The sequence below is a fragment of the Canis aureus genome, chromosome 30, assembly GCF_053574225.1.
Source record: "Canis aureus isolate CA01 chromosome 30, VMU_Caureus_v.1.0, whole genome shotgun sequence".
NCBI lineage: Eukaryota > Metazoa > Chordata > Mammalia > Carnivora > Canidae > Canis > Canis aureus.
In genome coordinates, this window is record NC_135640.1 from 36,621,062 (window position 1) to 36,648,573 (window position 27,512).

Genomic DNA, 27,512 nt, shown 5'->3' on the forward strand with positions numbered 1-27,512 from the left:
GCAGCTGGGGTATGTTTGTTTACTGACTTCTCTAACCAAGTGTGTAGGTTCTATTCTTTGTTATGTGTGCCACTGGGGTTTCTAGGGAACTTCCAGACAGGATAATATCTGGGAATGGGGCTTTGAGGGGAGCTCCATGTCCTTACTGCCCTGCTGGGAAGAGGAAGAGGGGCCTAAGGACCAAGGGAAAATGCTATGAAGTTCACATTTCTTACTGAGATTCAGTAATTTTTTTGAAGAAATCTCAAATTGTTGAAAGTCTTCGGTTAATTTCCGGAGTTGTGAAAAAGTTGCTCTTGACAATCTTCCATCATATGCAGCAGAACCTATTTTCAGCATTTTCTTGAAACTCACTTTTATATTGCTTATGTTCAGATTTGCACGACTCTTGGCTCATCACTCACTAGATTCTGTCCTAATCCAACCCACCCGCGTGCTATGGATCCTTCCTGGCCGTTGCCTCCCTGTGTCTGTGCTGGCTCCTGCCTCCCCACAACCCTGGCCTTACTTTCCAGGCCTGTGTCACACGCAGGCACTTTATTTTCTACTTTCAGCTGAGGACAGGAAGGGACTGTTTTCTGATTATATGATCATCACGCTTTCCATGACTCATGATTAGAGATTTGACTACACTTTATATCTAGACTCTCAGCTCAGTTTTGATACACGTTCTTTAGAATTTTTATATATAAACTATATATATATATATAGATGGGGGCACTGGAGGGAGAGGGAGAGAGAGACCTCAAGCAGACTCCACACCTAGGGCAGAGCCTGGCATGAGGCTCTATCTCACAACCCTGGGATCATGACTGGAGCTGAAATCAAGAGTCAGACTCCTAACTGAGCCACTCTGACGCCCCATATACATTTTTAAAATTGAAGAACAGATATGATGAATCAATACTTTTTTTGGAAGTGTGTGAGTGAAAATCCCAAAGAAGCCATTTGGGGGGATAAAGGGATTTAACAGGGAAGGATGGCAAGCAGACATGATGGTTTATTACCCGTCTGTCCTTGCTTCACCAGAAAGGCCAGGTGGTACTTGGACCTAGGGACTGCCTCCAGGGAGGCTGTATGGACTCAGAACTGTCCTTCAGAAGGGAGGCAAGGAGAATCCATCCTCTGTGTCCTCCTGTTCTGTCTCGCATTGTCAAAGTCCCTTCACAGAGCATCAGCCTCTTGTACTTGTAGGTCCTGCCACCCACTCAGGAAGTCCCAGGGGTTGGAACCCCTCATGGGGTATTGTCACCCTGTCTCTGGTCAGCCTGGCTTATTTCTCTTAGGGAACATATGGTTTTTGTTCTGTCTTTCCATAGGGTCCTTCTGGCTGGTGGTGGAATGATGGTTACCCTCTGCTTTAGAAGTGGTCCTGCTGGGTGAGAAGGTCCCCAGGATGCTTCCCACTCAGGGATGCTGTTACTTTCACCAGCATGAGTGATGGCATTCATCCTGGGGGTGGAAAGTGTCCAGAGCAGTGAAGGCAGCACCGAGAGAGGTTGGGGGTGATCAGATCAGCCAGGTTTCCCTGGAGGCCTACTCTGTGCATACTTGGCTCTCCTGTCCTGCTCGCTTCTACCTCTGGCCAGCCTCTCAGACTCCTGCTTGTCCAAGGACTGCCTTGGCTGCTCTTTTTGGAGCAGAATGTCCCCATCATGATAGACGTGTGCTTGCCATGATGGGTGTGTGCTTGCCACACTATGAAGTGTGCTCCCACTGTGTCTATTTCTCCCTTTGTTGACCTGTTTTATCTCCTACTTCTCTGCCTTTTGCCCCCTTCCCTCCTTAGCTCAGCTTTGGAAGAACCTTAGAGGTCGTTTAGAGCAGTGGTCTTCAAATTTGAACAAGTATCAGAATTACTTGGAAGTCTTGTTAAAGGCAGATTGCTGGGTCCCATTCCAGACCCCCAGAGTTGCTGATCCAATCGTCTCTGGTGGGGCCTGAGAATCTGCATCTCTACCAAGTTCCCAGGTGCTACTGACTCAGGAACCACACTCTGAGAAGCACTGATGTAGACCACCCTCCTCAGTTGTCTCACAGATCTATAAGGCACATGCACAGTGGCTGAGAGTGAAGACTTGAGGTCCAGCTTGCCTGGGCTCAAATCCTGGCCATGGGCAAGTTCCTTAACCTCTCTATGCCTCAATTTCCCCATCTTTGAAATGGGATGATATTAGAGTTATGAGGGTTTGGAATGGTGCCTGGCTCATTGTTAGGTCTGTATAAATGTAGGCTGAGGTGATTCTTATTTACTCATGGGAAAAGGGAAATTGAAGGAGTGAAAGTCAGATCCAAGCTGGCAAACAGCACATTCTAGAAGCCTAGACTTACCTTTCCATTATGACACTTCCTTTGGGTCTTTTGGTCAGGAGCTACTTAAATCAGCTCCTGAGGAAGCCTGTTACTGAACCTAGAAGAACACGACATTGTTTTGCAGAAACCCCAGCATACACCCAACACTTGGGGGTGGGGGAAAGGATGGAATTGGTGGCAGATGGAACATGGACAGGGAGTGGTCCAGTTCTTGAACTTCCAGCCTGCGTCTCTCAGGGCCTGTTTCCTCATGTGTGGGCTCTCAATAAAATACCTACTTCTGAGGTTCGGGCAAAGGCTTAATCTGAAAATGCATTGGTAAAATGCTTAACACAGTGTCTGGCACAGAGTGAACACTTGTGGATTTTTGTTACCAGTTCTTCTGCAACAGAATAGTGCTGTGTCCGCCATACTGCTTAACACAGGTTTTCTCCGGATTAATTGTCTAGCTGGATTATACCAGCATCTCCTTATCCCTTCAGGAGGCCTTCTGATGTATGGGCCCAGCTGTGAAAACAGATGGTTTTAAAAACTATCCATCATGGAAACTATTAAAGATAAATGGTCCCAGGAGTAACCTCATGATAGAGTGGTCATGCTGTGGTTCTTCAAGGGGGTGGGCATCCCCAGTAGCCCCTGTGGTGCCTTCCAACTGCTCTACAGAATGACTCACATTGTCTCTGTTGTTTGAAACCACTCCTGGTGAGTTTGAATATCTCAGTCCCACGTTTGTACTTGAAATTCTATCTGATAGTTGGACATGGTTTTGCCTAAATTCCTGTCCTCTGGCTTTAATTATTATGCAATGAAGTTGGATTGACAAACTTGAGACAATTGAAAATTCTCTCCTTTTGAACCTCTCTCTTTAGGGGAAAAGATAAAGCATAGAAAGAAAACCAGGAGCACCTGGGTGGCTCAGCAGGTTAAACATCTGCCTTCAGTCAGGTCATGATCCCAGGGTCCTGGGATTGAGTCTCGCATTGGGCTCCCTGCTTGGTGGGGAGTCTGCTCCTCTCTCTCTCCTTCTGCCCCTCCTTCTGCTGTGCTCTCTCTCTCACTCTCTGTCAAATAAATAAATAAATAAATAAATAGATAGATAGATAGATAGAAAGAAAGAAAGAAAGCCATCAAACAAAAATAAGAGATATTGGTAATATATTTAAAACAACCTGGAGGGTGTGTCCTCATAGCCTCTTCTTCTCACGGTCACTGGGAGCATGGCTGATGCACATGGGGCCTGAGCCAGCCCTCTGTCATGAGGCCTGAAGCTTGTATTATTTGGGGAGCATTCACTTAAAAAATAATACTAAATTCTGAATGTAGATTTAGGTATGTTAGTAAACCTTTACGTAGGAGAGAAAAAAATATCACCCTCAGTTATAAGTTTGATAACACATACATTAAAAAGTCCAGAAAAGTAATCTACTGCTTTATTTTTATTTTTAAATATGCCTTAGTTTATCTTTTAAAAAAAATTAAAATTTAAATTCAATTTAGTTAACATATAGTGTATTGTTAGTTTCAGGAGTAGAATTTAATGATTCATCAATTGCATCTAACACCCAGTTAAATGGGTGCCTCATCACATCAGGTGCCCTCCTTAATGCCTATAACCCAGTTACCTCATTCCCCCAACCTCCACCCCTCCAGCAACCCTCAGTTTGCTTCCTAGAGTTAAAGAGTCTCTTATGGTTTGTTCCCCTCTCTGTTTTTATCTTATTTTCCCTATCCTTCTCCTATGTTCATCTGTTTTGTTTCTTAAATTCTACATATGGGTGAAATCATATGGTATTTGTCTTTCTCTGACTGACTCTTTTTCCTTAGCATAATGTCCTCTAATTCCATCCACATCTTTACAAATGGCAAGATTTCATTCTTTTTGATGGCTAAATAATATTCCATTGTGTATATACCACACCTTCTTTATCCATTCATCTGTTGATAGACATCTGGGCTCTTTCCACAGTTTGGTTATTGTGGATATTGCTGCTATGGACATTGGGGTGCAGGTGCCCTTGAATCACTGTTTGTATCCTTTGGATAGATACCTAGTGGTATAATTGCTGGGTTATAGGGTAGCTCTATTTTTAATTTTTTGAGGAACTTCCATACTGTTTTCCAGAGTGGCTGCACCAGTTTGCTTTCCCACCAACAGTGTAAGAGGCTTCCCCTTTCTCCACATCCTCATCAACATCTGTTGTTTCCTGAGTTGTTAATTTTAGCCATTTTGAGTGATATAAGATGGTATCTCATTGTGGTTTTGATCTGTACTTCCCTGATGCTGAATAATGTTGAACATTTTTTCATATGTCTGTTGGCCATTTATTGACTGGATATTTTGCTTTTTTGGGGGTGTTGAGTTTGATAAATTTTTAACAGATTTTGGATACTTTTGCAAATATCTTCTCCCATTCCATAAGTTACCTTTTAGTTTTGTTGACTGTTTCCTTTGCTGCACAAAAGATTTTTATCCCAGTATTTTATTAAACTGCCTGAACAACCTCTTTTCCTCTTTATGTATTTTTGGGGGGTTGTGTTTTTTTTTTCTCTCCTCATTTGACAAGGGGTTAAAATACATTTTGAAATATATTTAAACAGAGAGAATAGATTGGTAATTCAGTCTTTCCTCTTAACATCTGCTACCAACATGCATTTATTATTGACAGTTGAGAAAAGATTGATCAATTGATTGATTTTAGCCTTATAGTTTATTATTGGTAATATCAGGTCAAGTTTAGGATTGCTATTAAAATGGGGCAATACTTATTGAGTTTCTTTTACACACAAGCTTTATAATTTCAAGGCATTTCAAGTTCTTTTGTGAGTGACTCTTCCTAAATATTCTTTGAATTGACATCCCTCACTAACCAGATGGTCATCAATGTCCTTGTAGTGACGTGGACTGCTTATGAGACACTGAATACTGACACTGATAAAGACAGTTTATAGAGACTATCTTTAATAGGACTTTTAGACCGTCTTTATCAGTGTTAGTATTCAGTGTCACAAAAGCCAAGAAATTGAAATCTTGTTGCAATGTGTTTCTCCCATTCATTTCTCCTTATTAATTGGATATCAAATTATTCAAAAATCTATTTCTATTATAAATTTATTTATCTTAATGATATACTATTTTGGTATAATCTAAAATTTTTGTTATTAAAATTCTCTATTCAGTATTGAAATAATTTCTGTTCATTTCCATCTGTATAGCTTTAAAATATTCTATTAATTTTTATGCATATTTTTCTCTCTTTGCTTTAACAAATTTTAAAGTGTCAAAAAAGGCACTTATCATACATGTCATGTAAGAGGTCTGTAATTTCTCACTTATTTTATTGAAATATTCCAAAACATCTTTTCAAATTGCAGTTACATGCCATATTCAAGCTTCATTAATTTTGTGAATAATTTTTTTTGCATTCCTGTTGTGTTTGGGTTTCTCTCTTGAATGTTTAAAAATATATATTATAATATTGTTATATCCAAGTTGCTAGGCTTGAACAGATTTATAATGGCATCTCTCTATAATTAGACTCTTCAAAGAAAAGCCAGTTTATATGTGTGGTTTATGTACTCCATCAATGAACCTGAAAAGAAAACACATAACTCTTGCAAAATATCATGCTAGTGATATTTTGGTCTTGTTTGGACAGATTTTCCTCCTAGGAGACTAAAGAAATGAAATGCACAAGGTAAATATATTATGATATTGTGATATTTGTGTCACTGAGCCAGGTGAATTGTTACAGTGGGCAGGAGGAAATTGTTTATACAGTAGACTGGCTAACAATAACTTAACTTTATAGGGAAGTGATTGTTAATCACATACATTTATTTTATTAAACCTAAACTAATGGCAAACTCAAACCCCCTTTAGCAAGATCCCCTAAATTGCTGCAGCCTCTCCAATTCTATCAGTCATGAAGGGAAATGTGACACAGGGACACAGTCATGAAGTACAAGTGAACAGAGATAGTGGTCTAATTTTTGGGTCCATGTGTTGATGACATTCATCAGTTTTGGAAACAGATTTCAGCTAGTATCTTTCTAAATGATTATTCTGACTCCTTTCTCTCTCTCTCTCTCTCTTTCCTCCTCTTTGCCTCCCTCCCTCCCTCCCTCCCTCCCACCCCCCTCTTCTCTGGGACTCCAATTACATATATGTTGGATATTCCATATTGTCTCACTCACATTTCTCTCATGTTTTTCATACTTTTTTCTATGTTTCAAGTTTAGAGAATTTCTATTGAAATATTTCTACTGACATTTCTACTAGATATAAGCTCACTAGACTTTTTGTTCAATTTGCTATTAAGTGCACTCATTGAATTCTTTACTTTGGTACTGTATTTTTTAGTTCTACAATTTCCATCTGGTTCTTTTTGGGGTTTTCACTTCTATGGTGAAATTCTTTGTATTTTTTCCCCATTTTTCACATATTTCCACTGAAAATGTTCACACTTATTCATTAATAGATTTAAAGTCTTTATTTGTTCATACCAGTTCTGGGTCATCTGTGGGCCAGTTTCTATTGACTATTTTTTTCCTTTTAATTTTGGGGCACATTTTCTGGCTTATTCACATGCCTCGTGATTTGTTGTTTTGTTTTTGTAATTAAGTGCTGAAGTTTATATACAACATAGTGGAGACTGAGAGAAGTAATAATTTTTCCAGGGAGTGCTTCACCTTTTGTGAGTCAGGTATCTCTGATCAAGATCTGATCTCTATAATGTAATCATTAGTTGAGCTGAATTAGGACCTGGGTTGCCACTCCAGTTAATTTAGTCTACCTCTGATTTCAGATATGTTGAGAATGGGATCACCCTCACTCTAGTAGGGCTGTGAGATCTAAGCACCATAACACCACAGAATTCCTCTCTGCTTTCTTCTATGTCATATTCTGACTTCCTGGCCACCATTCTACTGAGTAAATTTCTGTGGGAGAGAATTGGCAGCCAGTGATGTCCAACTCTGTGTTTGGGCTCCTCCAGATTGAAGTCTACACATCAGCTGTTAAATTTTCAGTTAGCTTCCCCCTATCCCCCAAATTTTCTCTGCCTGTAGCAGACTGCTTTTCTGCCCACCCATGCTCCCATGCTTAACAACTTGCCCCAGGAATGGAAGGGGCCACTGGTTTGCACTCACCTGAGATGAGCTAATTTCTCTCTAAATTTAGTTTATTTAAAATTTTAAAAAAGATTTCATTTATTTATTCATCAGAGAACAGAGAGAGAGGCAGAGACATAGGCAGATGGAGAAGCAGGCTCCTGAAGGTAGCCTGATGTGGGACTCGATCCCGGAACTCCGGGATCACGCTCTGAGCCAAAGGCAGATAGATGCTCAACCTCTGAGCCACCCAGCCATCCCAGTTTATTTAAACTTTGAATCTACAGCTCTTCAATTACTTTAAAGAAAAATACAATGTAAAAACTTGTTCAGGGCTTCCTCATTGCTTAGTGCTAATCTTTTATGATCTTTCACATGCTAACAAACAGTGGAACCTCTTCATTTCTTTTTGATTTTCTAAAATTCCCTCTTTTACATATCTTTTCTCCTAAGCCATTATTTGCTTTGTTTATTGGTTCTGATGTGCCCTAATTTAGTCTTTATTTCTAACCTTGTACTTCTCAATTTGTTTTGAGTTCTGTCATTCGCCTTTTCAAATCTTATATTTCTGAATGTTTCTAATGATGACTTAAGTTACATTTTATTTAATTTATTTATTATTTATTTATTTATTTAAAGTTACATTTAAAAAAAAGATTTTGTGTATTTATGTGAGAGAGCATAAGCAGGGGGAGTGGCAGAGGGAGAGGTTAGAATCATGTTGCCTGCTGAGATCCCAGGATCCTGGGATTGTAAAGGCAGATGATCAACTAACTAACCACCCAGGCGCCCCTTAAGTTACAGTTTTAAAAGATTTTATTTATTTATTTGAGAGAGAGAGAGAGAGAGACTGAAAGAGAAGGAGAGGACCAGTGAAGGAAGGAGCAGAAGGGGAGGGAGAGAGAATCTCATGCAGACTCTGTGCTAAACTTGAGCCAAAACCAAGAGGGGTGGATACTTAACCAACTGGACCACCTAGGTATCCCTAAGTTATGTTTTAATAATATGTATTATTTTTAATTTGTTTCACCTCATTTCAAATATGAAGCTACCTTTACATCTGCATTTTATAGCATATCATTTGTTATACTTGCATTGTCTGTAGGGGCAGTATTATGTTCTTATTCTCTTTTCTCTTACAATAAATTTATATTAGACTTGTCCATGATCCTTTTATTTTCCTTTCCTTTTCTCCTTCCTTCGTTCCTTCCTTCGTTCCTTCGTTCCTTCCTTCCTTCCTTCGTTCCTTCTTTCCTTCCTGTGAAATGAGTGTTTGTGTATTTATAGGCATGAAGGATAGGTCATGATTTGTTTTCTAGCTTCATGGCTCTACGACTCCCTCTTCTGCTGCTTTTGCAAAGTGGTGAAAAAACTATTGTCTTGTATTTTCTGAGATCCGACTTTCTGATCCCTTCCCCCACTTTTTTCTGTAATATCTCTTTTTCTCTGCATCATTTGTTCCTGTTCTTCTCATTGTGGACTTTTTCTTGAAAGGAAGCTTTAGTATGCTACTTTTGAGGGTTCATAGACTGTTCCATCATGGCCAGAATAGTATATCATGGTCCCCTTGTCTTACCCATGAATTGGATCCTACTATTCTCAGATTGGACCTCTATGTTTTAATGAATATGGGTCATCAGTGTGGTTTTCCTGTTCTCTGGACTGTTGGAATCCCTCTCCTTCCTCCTACTCAGATCCTCAACCCCACAATCATTTGGCTGTAGATGATTTCCTCTATATGCTCATTTTGTGAGATTCATTGGGAGACCTTGTGATTTATTTTGTTGTAGGATTTCCAAGTCTTTGATTTTTTTTTCAAGTCTTTGATTTTGATATACTAGTTGCTTGGTCTCTTTTTATGTGGGAATTTGCTGGAGGGGGGGGGATTAAAATATCATACCCTATAATCTCTCCAGAATCTTTGTCATAATTATCTTCAAAGGATTATTATAAAAGAATAACAACAGAAGAGTTTAGTCATGATTCACTTCTGATGTCAGTCAATTGGGATAACTCTATAGAGGATGGTTTTCTCCCAGTTTGGTGACTAGACAAGGCCATGTCACCATCTATGACGGTTTGAATGGACCTCCCCCCCCCCAAAAAAAAAAAAAAAACCCTGACCTGGCTCCTTCACATCTTGTATTTTCTCTGTTATGAGCTGAATTGTATTTCTCCAAAATTGTGTTGATATCTTAATCCCCAGTACCTCAGAATGTGACTGTATTTGGAGATAGACTCTCTAAAGAGGTAATTACATTAAAATGAAGTAATCTGGGTGGGCCCTAATCCAGTCTGACTGTATCCTTATAGAAGAGAAGATTAAAACACAGACACACAGAGAGAAAAGGCTGTGGGAAGACAAAGGGAAAAGATAGACTGGCAGGGGAGAAGCCTCAGAAGAAACCAACCCTGCTGCCCTCTTGATCTCATACTCTTGACCTTCAGATCTGTGAGAAAATAAGTTTCTTTTCTTTAAACCACCCAGTCTGGGTTACTTCGGTATGGCAATGTTAGCAAACTATTTCTCTCTCTTTCTCTCTCTCTCTCTCTCTCACACACACACACACACAGAATCTCTTGGGAGAATTTCACTGCTTGCGAGAATCTGTTCCCAGTTCACCAAACCCTGTACTGAAAGATTATACCAGGGCTCCATTTTCACTTTTGGTATCTAAGAATAGCTCTCTAGATGTTTCATTTCTTTAAAAACTCATTTTGTGGAAAGAATAAGTTGCAATAATTTTTATTTTATTTTGTGATCTTGGCTCAGCAGAACTGAGAAGGTGTTTGACTTTTTATGCTTTCATATTACCTGTTCTTATTATAGCTATGCCTAAAAGTGTTTAAATTATACTAAATATAATTTCTGCATTCTCCTCCCCAACCACACTCAGAATTTCACTCCAAGGGTTTTCTGGAGTGGGAGCACGGTAGAAAGAAAGGGAGCTTTTTGGCAGAGAGGAGTGGGTTCAAACCTTAAGTCCGCTGTTCACTTGTGGGATGTTGGTGAGGCACCTAACATCTCTGAGCCTTTGCTTTCTCCTTTGTAACTGTGAAATGATGTCCCCTTTTGAAGGATGGGTGTGAGGGTTACATGAGATAAAGCTGTAATTTGCTTCCTGGCACATAATGGACACCAAATAATGCTGCTTTCCACTTTTTCTCTTCCTTTTCCCAACCATAGTTAGCCAGAAAAAATAATTGTGGACCCAAGAAAAGTCCAGTTAATTGTATATGGGTTTAAATTTGAGACATATTACTTACTGTACTCCAAAATAAATATCTGCAGAAATTCAAAGAGGTACTGCTTCAAACTCGGGAAGCACATCACTAAGCTGTTCTGCCAACAGCTTTCTGACTATGGTCTTCTTTTCAGAAACAGAGGCTGTTTCAAGAATTCTATATGCATTATATTTATTCAGCGACTGGCAATCTGGTGTCCCACCTAGTGGTCAGCAGGGGATAGCCCATTTCAAAAAGAGATGAGAAGACAATTCACATTATCTTCTGCTGGGTGGAAGCCTGAAGGACAGTTTGTGCTCATCCTTTTCTCCCCATTTACAGGGACTCAGGACATGTAAAGCACAAGACATGAGGAATGGCAGTATGTTTGCATATGCTGTTGCAGTGGTGGGATAGAGATTGAGAAGAGAAGTTCTGCTTGAGAGAGAGTCATCAGATTAGGAGGCATATGGGTGAATGGTTTTCTTAAAATATGAAATATTTCAAATATACAGAAAAGTTCATAAAAAATCAGCACATTTACCAGCCAGCTCTATTGAACGCTAACATTTTGTCACATTTGCATCCTATTTCTTTTAGAGGCAAAACAGCGCAAATGCTGGCACAGTTCCCAGTATACGCTGCTAGGATCCCTTTCTCTTCCCAGTCCCCCACCCAGAGGTATCCACCATCTTTGGTGTTTGTCTTTAGTGGCATTTAAAAATTCTACTAACATCCATGGGTGAATCCATGTTTTTGAATGTTTTCAAAATTTACTGATGTCATACTGAATATATTTTTCTATTGTAAATGAGTAATGCAATAACTTCCTTGTGCCATTTTCCCTATGGAGCTTCCTAAGAATTTTTCTATTACTTTCCTAGAAGTAGATTGAAGAGCAAGTATTTTGTTTCCAGAGAGATTGTACCAAATTACCTTTCAGTTTGGTAATTGTACCAAATTACTCTTCACCAAATTACCTAATAGTGTAAGTGGTCCCCATTGCTCTACATCTGCAATGATACTGAAACTGTTAGGCTTTGAAATACTTTCAAAGTTGATAGTTACAAAATATTCCACAGTATTTTAATTTGTATGTCCCTAATTAGTATTTATATTGGGTGTCTTTTTAGATGTTTCCTTGGCCCTTTATTTTTCTCCCTTGTGAATGGGCTGTTCATATCTTTTGCCTTCTATTTCCTGTTGGATTTTTTTCTTATTGATTCTCAAGAATTTCATACTTATTACAGATATGAATCGTTTTTTTAGTTATATGTTTGCAAGTATCTTCTCCCTGTCTGTGACTTACAGGTTTTTAGTAAAAATTTTAAGATGAATTATATAATATGTACACAAAATGCACAGATCATAAATGTAGAGCCCAGTGATTTTTTTTTTTTTTTACAAAGTGAAAAAACCCATGTAATAACCACTCAGGTGAGCAATTAGAATACAACTAGCCTCCACTTTAGGATCTTTCTAACATCTGCCACATTCCAGAGATAACCACTGTGTAGACTCCTGAATCATTTTGTCCTGTTTTGAACTTTAAATAAATGAAATCCTATAGTATACACACACTGGTTTCTTTCAGTCAATGTTACTTTTTGTGAGATTCATTTATAATATTGAATGTAGCAGTGATTGCTTTTTTCCATTTCTATTTAGTATTTCATTGTATGCGTGTATTATATACATGAATCCATTTGACTGTTAGAAATATCTAGGTAATTTCCATTTTTGGACAATTATGAATAATGTGTAAACATTCTGGTACATGTGTTTTGGTGCATGAGGAGAGGAAATGCTAGGTCCTAGGACATGCACTTGTTTAACCTTAGTAAATATATGTTGGCAAATTGAATTTAAACCAAAAAAATAAAAACCTTATAAGTGCTTCTTGTAGTGATGCTCTGGGTACCACCTGGATCCCCACTTTGTGACTGAGCACTCATCCTCACTTGTCAGGAGTTTGGTTACTAATGCATCTCAGCTGAGACCTTCCCCAGGCATTGTACTCAGCTGAAGGGAGCTGTCTGGCCAAACCATATACTCTCAGCCTGGTAGCATCCAAGATGCAATGAATAATAGATGTGGGAATAGAAAAGTCTCCAGCTACCATGTTAATTCTGGACATCTCTGGAGAGCCATCCTAGCTTTATAGTAGCAATGTTAACAATAGCCAAAATATAGAAAGATCCCAGATGTCCATTGACAAATGAATAAAGAGGAACACACACACACACACACACACACACACACACACACACACGGGAATATTACTCAGCCATCAAAAAGAATGAAATGTTGCCATTTGCAACAATGTGGGTGGAACTAGAGGGTATTATGCTAAGTGAAATAAGTCAGTCAGAGAAAGACAAATACCATATGATTTCACTCATATGTGGAATTTAAGAACCAAAACAGATGTACATAGGGGAAGGGAAGGAAAAATAAAATAAGATGAAAATTGAGAGGGAGGCAAACCATAAGAGATGCTGAACTCTAGGAAACAAACTGAAGGTTGCTGGAGAGGAGGTGAGCAAGGAGGATGGGGTAACTGGGTGATAGGCATTAAGGAGGATGCTTGATGTAATGAGCACTGGGTGTTATATAAGACTGATGAATACTAAATTCTACCTCTGAAACTAAAAAAAAAAAGGAAGCAGCAGTAATGGTGAATACCTTTGCCTTGTTACCAGCATAAGGAGGAAAGCAATCTTATATTCCTGGAATGAATTCCATTGGTTATGATGTATCATTGTGGTTTTGTTGTTGTTGTTTTAAGGTTTTATTTATTTATTCATGAGAGACCCAGAGAAAGAGGCAGAGACACAGGCAGAGGGAGAAGCAGGCTCCCCACAGGGAGCCCATGTGGGAGTGGATCCCAGGATACTGGGATCACAGGATCATGCCCTGAGCCAAAGGCATACTCTCAACCCAGATATCCCTGTATCATTGTTTTTATATTTTCTTGAATTCTATTTGATGTTACTTTGTTACAGATTTTTGGATCTAACCTTATGAGGGATATTGTACTATAGTTTTCTTTTCTCATCTTATCTTTGTCATAAAATGAGTACAGAAGTGTTTCCTCCTATATTTCTAAAAGAGACTGGCATTTTATTTCTATTTGATATAATTTTACTAATGAAACTGATTTCTTTGACTTATGTTTCTTTTATTTTTTAATTTTTTTAAAGATTTCATTTATTTATTTATGATATACACAGAGAGAGAAAGAGGCAGAGACACAACAGAGGGAGAAGCAGGCTCCATACAGGGAGCCAGATGTGGGACTCGATCCTGGGTCTCCAGGACTACACCCTGGGCTGAAGGCGACACTAAACCACTGAGCCACCCGGGCTGCCCTTATGTTTCTTTTAAATTTATTTTTTATTTTTTATTTATTTATGATAGTCACAGAGAGAGAGAGAGAGAGAGAGAGAGAGAGAGAGAGACAGGCAGAGGGAGAAGCAGGCTCCATGCACCGGGAGCCCAACGTGGGATTCGATCCTGGGTCTCCAGGATCGTGCCCTGGGCCAAAGGCAGGTGCCAAACCGCTGTGCCACCCAGGGATCCCCTTATGTTTCTTTTAAATTGAAGTATAATTGACAAGCAATGTGTAAGAACTTAAATTACAAATTCAATATCTGATATATGTTTCTCATTTTTCTTCTTGTGCCAGTATTTTGAAGTATACAACTATGATTGCAGCTTTGTCTATTTCTTCCTTCAGTTCTCTTATTTTTATTTCATGTTACTTCTCTTATTTTAAGCTTTGTAATTGATTACATTTAATATCATTACAGCTTCTTTTTTTAAATTATTTATTTATTTATGAAAGTCACACATAGAGAGAGAGGCAGAGACACAGGCAGAGGGAGAGGAAGAAGCAGGCTCCATGCACCGGGAGCCCGACGTAGGATTCGATCCCGGGTCTCCAGGATCGCGCCCTGGGCCAAAGGCAGGCGCTAAACTGCTGCGCCACCCAGGGATCCCCTCATTACAGCTTCTTATGTAATTTATCCTTTTATTTTTATAAAAGCTCTCTATCTCAGGTAATACTCCTTTTAAAATAAAGATTTTATTTATTTATTTGTCAGAGAGAGCACACACAGGGGGAGCGGCAGGAGAAGAGAGAAGCAGGGTCTCCACTGAACAGGGAGCCTGATTTGGAACTTGATCCCAGAAGCCTGATTTGGAACTTGATCATGACCTGAGCCAAAGGCAGATGCTTAACCAACTGAGCCACTGAGGCATCCCTCAGGTAATATTCCTGATCTTGACATCTGCTATGTCTAATTTTAATATAATCATTTCAGCTATTTCATGATTAGTATTTATTTGGCATACTTTTCCTCATTTTTAAATGTTTCACCTATTTGTGTCTCTATATTTAAAATGAATTTTTTATGGATAGCATATAGTTGGGTTCTGATTATCAATTTGATAATATTTACTTTTAACTGGAGTGTTTAGATCATTTATATTTAATATAATTATTTATATTAATGGGTTTAAATCTACCATTTTGCTATGCATCTTGCTATTTGTCCCATCTGTTATTTGTTTCTTTTCTCTTCCTTTCCTGACCATTTTATGTCTGAGTATTTTTAAAAATTAGTTTTGTTTTATCTCTTCTATTGGTTTCCATAGTCAAGGTATCTCAAATTTTCACTACGTACCCCCTACATTGCTATCTTCCTTCTTTGTTTTATTTTTCTCCTTAGAACTGAGCACTATCTAAAAATACAGTATATTCTAGCTATTTAGTTTGTTGTTTGTCTCTCTGAGTAGAGTATAACTCTTGAAGAGCAAATATTTTAGCCTATTTTGTTCACTACAGAAACTTTAGTACACAGAAACAATATCTGTTACAAGGTAGGTAGTCAGTAGACAGTTATTGAATAGAATTGAATTGCTAGACAAGGGTCTCAGTCTACCTTTCCTGCGTAAGTATCAATGGCTACCTTAGTTGATCCTCAGAGGCATGATGTTTAACAAAATCAACTTCCTCACTGGATTTTGAAAGAGATCAAATATGTGGTTAGGGACCATTTGTAGCTGATGTACTCTCTTACAAAACAAATGTGAATTAGCCTCCTCTTTCCTCTATGCTGAGTGTAACCAAGGTGCTAATTATTTCCTGATTTCCGCTGTTGACTTCCTGGACTGGTCTCCTAGGTATGTAACCTCATCTCCAGCACACATCTGGCTCAGAGCTGACAATAAAACAGTTTTGAATAAGGATATGCAGTGACTCATAAATAGTGACTTTAGGGACAAAACCCAGAAATTATAAAATGATGTGGCCTCTAGGAAAGCAAACTGAAAATTTGAGATTATGTGGGTAATGTACAAAAAATAAACATAATTAATTTTGCTTAGGTTACCTAAATAAAGCAGGATAGTTTTATACCCTCTTATCCTTATAAACAATCTTGATGAGCCCCATACTCAGTGGGATATTTCTGGGCACCCAGCTTCCTCGCTGTAGAAGCTAATGTTAGTCTCACACTTTATTTCTTAGAGGTAATTAATTTACACCTACTCCATAGAGGTAAGAAGTGCAAAGCTGAATTAAGAACATAGAATTTTATATACATTACAAACCAACAAATCTGTCAACACAACACAAGTGATATTCCTCTCTTGTTTCAGAGCAGGAAGCTTTTGACCTCCTGGAGGTAAATACATTTTTCCATTTCTTAGAAATTGCAATGCAAGGCATCCTGACAAATAAAGGCAATACATGTTTTAGTATTTTTAACAAAACTCTTTATCAAGATAAGCATATGACGTACATTATATGAGATCAGCAGGTGACCTGCATCATGCATTTCAATTTTTATTTTATAATTCTCCAATTAAGGAAAACTTTATTCTTCAGGAGAACTTAAGCCACATGTTTCTCATTGTCTATGGATTTTCTCAGACCTTCCTGCCTCAGAGGTTCCCTGATTTTAGCTCTGGGGCTTATGCTTATGCTCTAGTGATCTTGAGTCTCACTGTGCCCCCTTCCATGGGCCTTGGCATTCTTAAACTCCTAATTGTCCCATTCTCAAGGCATCTGTGGCCTGCCAGGCCCCCTCACAAGGCAGTATCCTCATTCCTAGGGCTCCAATACCTGTGCTTATGACGCTCCTGCCCAGGACAAAGGATTTGTGTATGAGAACGCTGGTGTTGACAGGTTCTGGTCCTGAAGCCACTTGGATCTGTGTTTCTCCAGGTTTGTGTTTGTTTGATTGCTACTTTGAGACCTTCTTCAAACTTAAGACCAGTTGGCCCAAGTCAGTGACAGATGATCATTTTGATTAGTAGGTGTCAGAAGATATGGTTCACACAGAAGCTAGAGTCTCTGTGACTAAGATGGGGAGAGAGAGGTACAGGGAAGGATTTGGCAGCAGGCCCTGCCTCCTACCTGATTCTAAGGATACAGGGGCCTTGTGGATTTTTAAGGGAAAGATCTAATTTGTAGTTACCTGCACAACCTTGTAAGACCCATTTTGCTAGAACAAAAACAAAGATGGCAACAATAATAATAATCACAACAACTTGCTGTTATGTACAGTCAGACATCTCTTTTCAAAGCTGTCCCCGGATGTCTAAGTTACCTGTAACCAAGAGAACAAGGGAAGCCCAATTCTGAATGGGATCCCCTGCTCACTCAAATGGGAGGTGATGCTAAGGCAGGAGACTGGCTGCTATCCCTGGGGTCTTCAAGGCCAAACTTAGCAGAAATTCAAATACCTGATTCTGGAGGAACCTGAGTCATGGCTGCAGGGCCTTCAGGACAGCAGGTTTAGGGCTATGTTCTTATGGTGGTTGATTTTATGTGTCAACCTGAGTGGACTAAGGGATGCCCAGACAGCTAGAGAAACAATTTCTGGGTGTGTCTCCAGAAGAAATTACATTTGAATCAGTAGACTGAGTAGACTCACCAATGCAGGTGGGCATCATCTAATTCATAGAACAAATCAGACAGAGAAAGGTTGAATCTGTTTTCTCCTTGAGTTGGTATATCCATCTTCTCCTGGCCTTTGACATTGGTGTTCCTGGTTCTCAGTCTTTGGACTTGGAGTGAGGGTTATACCATCTACTCCCCTGGTTCTCAGGCCTTTGACTCAGATCGAATTATGCCATTGGTTTTCTTGATTCTCCAGCTTGCAGATAGCAGATCATGGACTTGGCCTCCATAATCATGTGAGCCAATTTCTAGAAGTCTATCTACCTATATTGGTTGTGATTCTCTTCAGAATCCTTGCTAATACAATTTTCCTCTCAACCTGTAAGAGACAAAGGACTCAGGCAAATCTCTACCTTCCTAGGATCCCCCAGGATGATGCTTAATACAGCCCAGGGCCCTATGATTTAGAACTTAGGAGAGCAGGTTGGTAGCAGCAGATACTTAGTTCTAGACTCATTCCTCACATAATTCTGAGCAGGTAATATGCTTTTGGAGGAAAATGATCTTTATCTTCCAGCTGGCAGAGCCCAATCACAACCGGTAGAGAAACAGCTACAGGATAGTGCTGGGCATGGGATAAACACTGAGTCCTCTGACGGATTCATCAGCCATCCACAGGGCAGGTCCCGAATCTGGGCAAGTAGCTTCTGTTTCCTAATAAGGATTCTCTAGCAGAACCATGAGGCTGGCTGTGTTACACCTTCTTATTTTACATTATTTCTCTTAATTTGTGCAGATATATATTAAAATTGGTGCTGTACATTTCAAGTTCCATTAGTATAACATAACCCGAAGCAGCTGTTGGTAACTTCAGAATTTCAGGCATGAAAACTTTGAAAAGTAGAGTGATAATCAAACCTACACAGTCATTCTTATCTTACCTAAGAGTCTTGAACCTGTGACTTGGATGATGACTGTTCCTGATGGCAACTGTGCCCTAGCTCATGGCTGGTAAAAGAGGCTTCTCTACTTGCACTTGAACCCATCACTCTTCTCTGTCTACTCAAGAACTGGCTTCTAGCTATTTGGCAGTGGAAGTACACAATGTAAAGAAAGAAGTCAAACCTCACTTGGAATTCCTACCTGACCATGTGCTGGAGTGTGCCACAGAGAGTCTTAGATTCGTACAAGGGTAATCCTGCTTGGTTTGCAGACTTGGGGGTTTGTGGCATAATAAGAAAAATATTTGGTCTTTGTCTTGAGTCCCTGGCATGGAGCTTCTTGGAAGCCTTGGAATGAAAGGTGACAAAAGTGATAGGATCATCTTTCATTCTAATGAAGGGATTCTTGGTGTCTTACCTTAGATAGCCTCAGGATGAGGACTAGTAACCAGAAAGACCAGACTCTCATTAGAAGACTGGATCATTCAGCCCCACTCCCTGACTTCTGGGTAGGGAAGAGGGGCTGGAGATTGAATCAATCACCAATGGCCAGTGATCTAATCAACCATGCTTACATAATGGAATCTTCATGAAATCCCCTAAATGATGGGATTTAGGGAGCATTCACATTGCTGAGCACATAGAGGTATTGGGAGGGTGGCACACCTGGAGAAGGTAGGGAAGCTCTGTCCTCTCCTCAACCCCACATCTCTCCTATTTGGCTGTTCCTGAGTTATATCCTCTATAACAAACTGGTAATAGTAAGTAGAGTGCCTTTCTGAGTTCTGTGAGTCATTCCAAAGGATTATCAAACCTAAGGGGATGGATGTTTTGGGAACCTCTGATTTATACCTCTGTCAGAAGATTGGGGGGCCTGGGAATTGAGACTGATGTCTGAACTAGGGAACAGTCTTGAGGAACTGAGCCCTTTAGCTTTTTGGGATCTGACGTAATGCCAGGTAGATGCCGTCAGATTGAGTTGAATTGTTGGACACCCAGTTCATGTTGGATGATCAGAGAAATAGTACTGGAAAAGACACCAGGCACTTGCTGTCAGGAGGAAAAAGCCCTCAGGATTGTACATGATGTATTTGTGGTGCCAGTCACAGAGTGAGCAATTTACAAATTCATTCATTTATTCCATAAATATTTATTGCAGAACAGCTTCACACCAGACACTGCTCCAAGCACTTGGGTGGTGAATAAAACATAAAAATTCCTTGCCCATAGGGGATTAGATTCTAATAGGGAGGAAAGAAAAAAAGAAATAAGCATGTAATAAGTCAGGTAGTATATTAGTTTTCTAGGGCTGCCTTAACCAAATACTACGGATTAGGTGGCTTAAACCAATGCAGACATTTATCTCACAGTTCTGGAGGCCAGAAGTCTGAGATCAAGGGATCAATAGGGATGATTCTTTCTGAGGGCTGTAAGGGAGAACCGTTCCAGGCCTCTTTCCTTAGCTTGTACTGGTTGGCTTCTCCCTTGTCTTCACATTGTCTCCTTTCTCTGTGTCTGTCTCTGTCCAGTCTTCCCCTCTTTTAAGGACACCAGTCATATTGGATTAGGGCCACCCTTAATGACTTCTTTATAGCTTGGTCACCTCTGTAAAGATCCTATCTCCAAATAAGGTCACTCTCTGAGGTAAATGGGGGTTAGGACTCCAGCATAATTATTGGGAGAGGGGAGACCCAATTCATCTTATAATAGGTAGATACTGGAGAAGAATATGGAGAGCCAAGAGTGGGTAGGCTTGTGTATATATAGAGAGTGGTCAGGGTAGTGTTAAAAAGTGTTATCTGAGCAGACACCTGAAAGGTAGAAGGGGGTAAGCCCAGAGGATGTCAGAAGGAAGAGCAACCGAGGCAGGTGGGAGGCATGAGACCCTTGCAGGGATGTGAGGGGTAGTGAGAAGGCCAGTAAGGTCATGCAAGTGTTGGCTCCTATATAAAGGATTGTATTAATTTCTTGAGGTTGCTATAGCAAAGGACACAAGCTGGGTGGCTTAAAACAACAGACATTTATTCTCTCCCAATTTTGGAGACTAGAGGCCTGAAATCAAGGTGTTGGCAGGGCCACGCTCCCTCTTGTAGCTTCTGGTGTTTGTCAGTAGTACTCGGCTCTCCTTGGCTTGTAGACACATCAGTCCAGTCTCTGGCTCCACATCCCACAGCCGCCTTCACTCTGTGGGTCTTTGTCGTCACATGGAGCTCCTATGTGTGTGTGTCTGTGTCTCTCCTTTTCTTATAAGGACACCAGTCATATTGGATTGAGAGCTCATCCTACTTCGGCATATCCTCATTCTGGAAAGATTCCATCTGGAGAGATTCTATTTCCATATTAGGTCACATTCACAGGTACCAGGGACCAGCACTTCAACATAGCTTTTTTGGAGGGGACATGATAGAAAGCACACAAGGATCTTGCCCTTACTCCATGAGGTGGGGCCACTAGACAGTAGGCATTCCTGTGTGTCTGGTTCCCTGCTCAGTGTCCTTCGATGCATAGAGGCAGCTGCACAGGATGGTGTATTTAATCTTTCTAGAGATGCATCCCTTGCCTGCTTTTAGAAAACCCTGGAAGATGAGTATGATGACTATGGTCTTTAGTTGCAGTGTGGCCACGTCATGGAAACTCCCCCAGTATCTCCTGTGGTATCTACTGTGAGAGCCTGTGTTGATAGCTCTCAGCCTTGCAGGGAGGTTGGTGCCCTGGGGACCTGCGGAGGGATGCATTGTGGTTCTTTGTGAAAGCCGAAACATCCCATTGCACCTCAATCCAAGGAAGACTTTCTTTGCGCAGAGCTGAAACAACACATCTCCCAAGGATTTAAGTGAACATGGGGCTTGCACTTAGAAATTCGAAAGGAAGGCCTGGCTAATGGAATCCATAGGTGGAATCTCAAATGTCAGATGCTCAGCGAGCTTTTGGGCCTGCCCTCAATTGACCTCAAATCACTGTGAGACTCACCACACCTGTCACATCGCTCCCCCTCCTCTCCCCCTGTGTTACCCCAACTCCTGCCGCGTGCCAGCAGTGCCAGTGTCCCGGCCAGTCTACCTTCAAGCTTTATTAGCCTCAGCTTCCTCTGCTCTCAGAGGAATCTTCTCAACGCACAGCACGAGCATGGCAGCCCCTTTTGTAAAGATTGCCCCAGCCCCAGTCCTTTAGCCTGGCCTCATGGGGCAAGTGGACTTCAGAGCCAGACAGCCCTGTGTCCTAATCCTGCCCTGAATTACAGTTTTAGGGCCTCAGTTTCCCCCAGTGAAAATTAACCAAGTTGACTGATTGAGTGGCCACATGGGGATCCCGCAGGCTGTCTCGACCCTGACATGCCCAGTAAGGATGCTGGGTGTCCTGGGGACTCTGGTGTGCTCCCCACTCATGCTGAAAACACAGTTCAGTGCTCAGGGGCAGTCTTAGATTTTTCACTTTCAGGTTCTTCCAGGATGTACCACCACGCACTACCCCCACTCCTGTAACACCGCCAGGTCCAGAGGCTTTGGGCAATCAGGACGGAGCTCAGTGATAAAATGCTGAGTGTTCTGATTTCTCAGATGCTTATGATCTCATGCTCCATCCATGCAGGGCTGGGGGGCCCATCTCTGAGAAGAGAGCTCTCTTAGCAGAAGGGTGCTTCTTATTTCTGTAAGATTCTGAGTTCTTTTAAACCTGATATGCATCATCTTCTTATTTTAGGGGCTGAATTAGCAAACATGAGAGCAACTTTGGGGAAGAAATGATAACTTTCAGTCATGCCCAAAATATTTGTTTCGGGGAGGTGATAAGCAACACAGGGTTACTAATGAAATAATTGGAAGTTGCTGCCAGAAGTCTTCCCAGTCATAATAATGCTGACATTCTTAATTTGGGCTGACATGAGACTGACGGGCATTTTGACAGCCAGACCCACCAGAAACAATTATTTTACAGATAAATTATTGCCATTCAGGCATTCAGAGCTTCCAGAACTTTTTGTCAGTTAATGGGCACTGGGTGCATGGAAATCTTAGTTTCAGACATTGGAGGGGTGTAAACATACACAGGGAGGGCTCCTGGCTTGCTTTGTGTGGACACTGGGTCACAATGTAGACTAGACTCTTGGCTGTCCCCACTTGCTACCTTCAAGGCCTGGGACTGGTTCTCAAATCCTCTGAGCTCAGTTATCTCATCTCAGCAACAGGGATAAGTAAACCTAGCTCATCATGTATCGTGGAGAATCCCATGAGTTAATGTCTGTGAAGCACATAGCTCAGTGCCCACATGGTGGTTGCTCTTTTTAGTATACACACCAGGCACTCACAAATGGAACTTTCTGTGTTAACCGTGGTCATGTGGCCAGTCTGCTTTTCTCGTCCAAATGACTTTCTTTGAAGGAAGGATGAGAAAAGAACTTAAGACTCCAGATTTAGAGGCAGTTGCTTATTCCAAGCAGGGCCTCCAGGAGGCTGGTGATATTAAAGTCTGGAAAGGCTAGAAGGTCAGCGTATGGGATCGGCTTTCTCCTTTTGCACGTTCCAGAAGGGGCTAGTTAGCCTCTGGGGATGTGTTCCCAAACTTTTCAGGGTCAGAGAAAAAGGGATTTGCCTTTGGATTTGGGTTGGGCAGCATTCCTTCTCTGTGCTGTGAGTGCAGAGGCCAGCCCTGCATATGGGGGCAGCACCAGGGTGGACAGGAGGCAATGCCACCAAGCATGGTTTGATCTGGTCTTCACTGGGCAATGAGGGTAGAAGGATGGGTTATGGCAGGCAGGCGCTAGAATGAAGCAGTAGTCATGGGTCACTTTTCTGTCCCTTCTCTGGGGTTCTCTGCTTAGGTTCTCTTGGGTGGAAATTCAGGACGGCAAGTTGGATTTTTCTAGTGCAGTAATTTGGAAGGTAATTGATGTATTTCTTGACTATAATTGTTGAACATCAGTACAGTCCAGGCACTGAGCTAAGCCTTTGCTCATAGCATCTCAACTATCTTGGTGACACAACTTGATATAGGTTCTGCTGAGATGCTGAGGCTCAGGGAGGTTGAATGACTTGCCCAGAGATACACCGAGCATGGCAGATGTGAACCTACCTCCTCCTTGAGCCCACAGTGGGTGCGTGTAACCACTGTGCTGTGTCTGTCCTCCAGGGGTTTTCCCCTTGGTCAGCTACCCCAGGTGACCTCAGTAAACTCAGAGCAGACACTGACAGCTGGGCTCCTTTCTGAGCCATCAGCCCTCTGAACCTTGTGTTCAAAGAACTGGCAGGGTCGATGTGCATGGGTGCCTTAGAACACTGTCATTCTGGCTGTGAGTGCAAGGAGCACACAAGTGTGTGTTGGACCAATGGCAGAGGATCCAGGTCTTGCTGGACCTGGAAAGGTGACATTTTGGCCACCTGCATCTCCTTCTGGCCTTCAGCTATGAAATGAGGGATGGGATTATGTCTCCCTGATACAAACCCTTAGAATTCTAGATCTCTGTGTGCTATGGGGTTTTAGGAAAAAAGGAAGTCATACATAACTAGATGAAGTCAAGGATGTGCTAGTGTCCTCTGCTAAGCAATAGGCAACATGGTGTGTTTTCCAGACTATTCTGGGCTTTGTCTTGCTCCTTGGTGATCCTGGCCTGCCCCTGGGTAAGCCCTGATCCTGCTCCCCAGTAAGCTCTGGTCCTGCCCCCAGGTGAGCCCTGGCCCTACTCCTAGTTGATTCCTGGTACTTACCTGGTTGAACCCTGGGCATGCCCTTTGCACAGCTCCTGGGGAACATCTGCAGGCTGTCATGTCCCAGTGCCACCTTAGCAGGGTGAGTTTGTCCAGCAATCCAGCAGAACCTGTCCTGCCTCCAGTGCTCAGGGCACAAAATCTGGATGACTTTATCTCCCTCTTGGTGGAGCCATTCCCCTTGCCCTCCTTTCTTGGATCCAAAAGGATCCCAGTTCCCCTTCTCCCTCATGGGACCCCATAAGATCTGTCGATAAGAAGGAGGCCATTGCTTCCTGCAGAAAGCCTCTCCTAAGCCTGTGCTTGGGCTTCATGCTGACAGGCTATGGCCCCCAGAGGACAGGGTGTAGCCTGAAGGGAAGGCATAGCAAATCTCAATGCTGTGTATTTTTTCTTTTTGAAAATGCACTGGGAAAGTGTAACTAAACATGAAGGCACACAGGAAGAACAAATATCACTCCACGGGTTCGGCTCTTTACTTCCGAGCATGGCTGACCTTTCTTGTCTTCTCATTATTCTCACTCTGAAGAATGGCTGTGTGGAAAGCTTAGTGCCTTTTATTTGCCAAACAGTGGAGACCGCCACTTGCTATAGAAGTGGTTGACATTTAGATTGTGACCCAGGTGATGCACGACATCCCTTTTGATGGGTAATTCCACATACATTCCTGAAATCCCTGTGCTCTATGCCTTCCTTCCCTGGGCTTGCCCCTGGCATAGACTCTAGACGGGCAAGTGGCTTCATCCCTCAGAGCTCTCATCCTCACCTACAGTGGGTGCTCCCAGCTCCCACCTCGCCTGCCGTCAAGACTGAAGAGATACCACAGGCTCTTTCATTCACTTTATTCCCCATGAAACACGAGGGACAGGAGCTGTCCGGGCAAGCTAGGGAGGTGGACTGTTATTGTTCTGATGCCTTCCTGCCAGTTAGGGACACCACAGCCACGTGTCCCTGGTGGAGCCCAGACACAGATCAAATCACTCCTGTTTAGGTGGGAGAAGTATGGACGTGGTGTCTCCTGAGCTCAGGGAAACCATGGTAGGTCCTGGACCCAACAGTGTGGCTAACCCCATTTTTACTGCCTTTCTTTGTGTGTGTAGTTCTGTTTCTGAGTTTCGCTTTCCTTGCTGATTTGACACTGGGGGTTTGCATTCAGGTCCTAAGGTAGCTGTAACAAAACACCGCAGATGGGGAGGCTTAGAACAACAGACATGTCCTACTGTCTCACAGTTCTGGAGGACAGAAGTCCGACATGAAGATGTTGACAGGCCCATGCTTCCTCTGAAGGTTCTAGGGGAGAATGATTTCTGCCTCTTCCAGATTTTGGTGCCTCCATGTGTTCCTTCACTTGTGGCTGCATCTCTCCAGTCTCTGCCTCTGTCTTCACTTGGTCTTCTTCTTGATATGTGTCTTTTCCTTTTCTTATAAGGATGCCAGTCATTGGATTTACAGCCCACTCTATACTCTTGTCTTGATCCTTAACTAATTATATCTGCAAAGACCCTATTTCCAAATAATATCATATTCTGAGGTTCTGAGTGGACATAAATCTCTCAGGAATACTATTTAACCTATTACAGATGCTAGTGTTGGGGTCAGCATGGGGTAGCAAGCCATTCAAGTCTTGGTGGCCTTAAAGTCACTTCAAGTCTCCTTCCTCCAGCCCTGAGACAGGCTAACTGATGCTGACTAGACTGGAGAGTGTCTTTCTGCTTCCTTCCAACTCCAAGGGGGCCCTGAATTCTTTCTTGCTCTCTTTTGGCATCTCCCTGACTCTTCCTCTAGACATATCTTTTGAGAGCTTCCTTTTTTTCTGTCATTCTACAAAAAGTAGCCTACAATTAAACCAAAGCCATGGTCAGAATTCTGTGGTTCCTGAGAAGACAAAAATTAAAAAAAAAAAAAACATGGTAAAAGCAAAATATTTTTCATTCAAAAAGATCATTGAGACAATCACAATATATAAACTGAGAAATTCATGAGGAGCTCACACTGGGGTCTTTCTGTTCTGTCCCCTCTCAGCTCTGTTATCTGTCTCTACACCCAACTTGGACTCTGTGGGGATCTCATGCTGTCTGCTTTGTGCACACATAATAGGCTTCTGGGCCTTGGCAGCCCTTAGGGACCAGGCTCTGGCAAGTAATCATAGCCAAGGCTCCCTTCCTTTTAGGATCTCATATGCCCTTATGGGCTTATGCAACTCCTCAATGCTTAGAGGCAGAATTTGTCACTTAGAGGCCTATCTCCCAGGCATAGATATGTTAGTTGCAAGTGACTAGGTGTCCCATTTGGTCTGGCCCATGGTGGGTGAAGGCACCGCTCAAGAAACTGGTTCTCCAATTTCTGGCAATATGGTACACCCAGGGAGTGGGGTAGGTTCCACCTATTTTGTTTCTCCTGGATCTTTGGCCCCGATAGCCTCCTTTTTGCATTTCAAAGTATGGACAAGACCCCAGAGACAGGTTGTTTGGATTCCATTTGACATCAATTACCTTGGTCAAGCTGCGTGCTAGGGCCATATGAACAGCTGTCCGACTGCATTTCTCATCTCTGGCTTCTCCCATCCAGGGCTTGTTAAGGCCCATTATCCAGTTGTTTGTCTCTTATAAAACAGTATAAAACAGTCCCATACTGTTTTATAGGACAAGCTTGTTGTGGCTTCCACATAGGTAGAAATTCAGGAAGGGCAGCAGTAGCTATCTTGAATGTTGTGTTGTCATCAGGGAGCCACTATTCTGCTCTGCCTGGAATGTTATTAATATGATGAGGTTCTGTTTTTCTCATTGCTATCTTTTGTGGGAGAAGAGGTATGTGAACTACCGAGGAGGAAGTTGATGAGGCCTTGGTGGGTGCTGCCAAGGCAGGTTTAGGAAGAGGCAGTGACAATGTCCAACTCGAGCAGAGGGAGAGTTAAACCTTTCCCTGCACCCCTCCACTCCCATCAGAATGGCACATGGGTTTTTTTCTGAGATGACAGCAGTGATGTATGAACTTGCCCTTCCACCATGATGGAGTGGGGTCTTGGCTTCCTCAAGTCTAGGGTAGGCCTGGGGACTGTGGCCAACACAGTGTGGTAACAAATTGCTCAGTTTATGGTGCTGCCCTTCACGGAGCAGCTGGGGCTTCTTACCTCTGGAAGCACTGTCCTATGAGAGGTGAGCCACCTAGAGATGTCCACTCTGTCAAAAGCCCATGTTCTCTGGATGTCTTGGGCCATGAGCCACCACTTGGAGACAGAACAAGCTAAGGAAACCGATGCATCCAGCTGATGGCCCAAGGATCTGAGACACACCATCCTGGCATACCCTCCCCAAA

General features: G+C 41.9%; 1 long non-coding RNA gene across 13 annotated transcripts in view; it reads left to right on the top strand.

The window, feature by feature from the left end:
• LOC144301939 (uncharacterized) overlaps window positions 1–27,512 on the top strand; it is a 65,870-nt gene that overhangs the window by 12,087 nt on the left and 26,271 nt on the right. For 11 of the 13 annotated variants that reach the window (XR_013368854.1, XR_013368856.1, XR_013368851.1 and 8 more), the window contains one exon: window positions 14,754–14,917. This is a non-coding gene — a long non-coding RNA (uncharacterized LOC144301939). Of the gene's footprint in view, window positions 1–14,753; window positions 14,918–16,766; window positions 16,880–27,512 lie in introns of all 13 variants that reach the window. The other 2 variants (XR_013368846.1, XR_013368855.1) reach the window with 1 other exon arrangement.